Consider the following 1982-nt stretch of genomic DNA (forward strand, 5'->3'; position numbering starts at 1 on the left):
TCATGGGAGACTGATTAGCAAGGTTAGATCTCATGGAATACAGGGAGAACTAGCCACTTAGATACAGAATTGGCTCAAAGGTAGAAGACAGAGAATGGTGATGGAGGGTTGCTTTTCAGACTGGAGGGCTGTGACCAGTGGAGTGCCACAAGGATTGGTACTGGGTCCTGTACTTTTTGTCATTTATATAAATGATTTGGATGTGAAAATACAAGGTATAGTTAGTATGTTTGCAGGTGACACCAAAATTGGAGGTGTAGCGGACAACAAAGAAGGTTACCTCAGAGTACAACAGGATCTTGATCAGTTGGGCCATGGGCTGAGGAGTAGCAGGTGGAGTTTAATTTAGATAAATGCAAGGTGCTGCATTTTGCAAAGGCAAATCACAGCAGGACTTATACACTTAATGCTCAGGTCCTAAGGGGTTTTGCTGAACAAAGAGACCTTGGAGTGCAGGTTCACAGTTCCTTGAAAGTAGAGTCACAGGTAGATAGGATAGTGAACAAGGTGTTTGGTATGCTTTCCTTTATTAGTCATAGCACTGAGTATTGGAGTTGGGAAGTCATGTTGTGGCTGTACAGGACATTGGTTAGGCCAATTTTGGAACATTGCGTGCAGTTCTGGTCTCCTTCCTATCGGAAGGATGTTGTGAAATGTGAAAGGGTTCAGAAATGATTTACAAGCGTGGGTTGGAGCATTTGAGCTATAGGGAGAGGCTGAATAGGCTGGGGCTGTTTTCCCTGGAGCATCAAAGGCTGAGGGGTGACCTGATAGTGGTTTATAAAGCCATGAGGGGCATGGATAGGATAAATAGACAAAGTCTTTTCCCTGGGGTGGGTGAGTCCAGAACTAGAGGGCATAGGTTTAGGGTGAGAGGGGAAAGATATAAAAGAGACCTAAGGGGCAATATTTTCACACAGAGGTTGGGGCATGTATGGAATGAGCTGCCAGAGGAAGTGGTGGAGGCTGGTACGATTACAGCATTTAAAAGGCATCTGGATAGGTATATGGATAAGAAGGATTTGGAGGGATATGGGCCAAGTACTAGATCAGGTTCGGATATCTGGTCGGCATGGACGAGTTGGACAGCTGTTTCCGTGCTGTACACCTCTATGACCCTATGACTGTATGATTACTGCATGTTATTAAAAGTGAGTAGCCTGATATTCATTGTAAGTACTGTTTAAACAGCTACTGATTCAAGCAGTAGTAGGAGAAGGTGTACATAAGCCAGAGCCTACAGTGTATACAATTGGACATTCAGCCAGCAACAAGTAGCAGTTTGGTCTGTGGACCAGTGACCAGTTATCGATGACAGAGTCACTCTGCCTGCTAACAACTATGTGATTGGTCCTCAGGGAGCTGAACAGCTTGGGATTGTGAAAAGATAGGGAGAAGCCATGAGGGTGCCATCAGCTCAGGAGCTCCCTCTTTAAGGTAAAAACAACTTCAAGCCTGAAAAAAATCAGTTTATTTTACCTTCAGCAATTTTGGTAAGCTATGGCTTTCAAACAATAAGTCAGAGAAATTTTATAAGTGAGAACCAATCACCCTTTGCCTCCTGTCAACCAGTGAAAGCATCTGGAGAAGGAAGATTAAGAAGCAACATTCTGATGAACAAATAAATCACCTCAGCAACTCTGTGAACAGGAACCACTGAACTGTCTTCCCAGTCTTTCCCTCCACCATAATACCCATGTTTTCTCATGTGTGTGTGTGTGTGTGTGTGTAAAATAGAGAGTTGTAACAAAGTTTGTGAGAAGATTTGTAGCTCGGGTGCTCATTGTTGTGGTTGGGTTCACTGAGCTGGGAATTTGTGTTGCAGACGTTTCATCCCCTGTCTAGGTGACATCCTCAGTGCTTGGGAGCCTGCTGTGAAGCGCTTCTGTGATGTTTCCTCCGGCATTTATAGTGGTTTGAATCTGCCGCTTTCGGTTGTCAGTTCCAGCTGTCCGTTGCAGTGGTCAGTATATTGGGTCCAG

The sequence above is a fragment of the Chiloscyllium plagiosum genome, chromosome 3 (assembly GCF_004010195.1).
Source record: "Chiloscyllium plagiosum isolate BGI_BamShark_2017 chromosome 3, ASM401019v2, whole genome shotgun sequence".
Classification (NCBI taxonomy): domain Eukaryota; kingdom Metazoa; phylum Chordata; class Chondrichthyes; order Orectolobiformes; family Hemiscylliidae; genus Chiloscyllium; species Chiloscyllium plagiosum.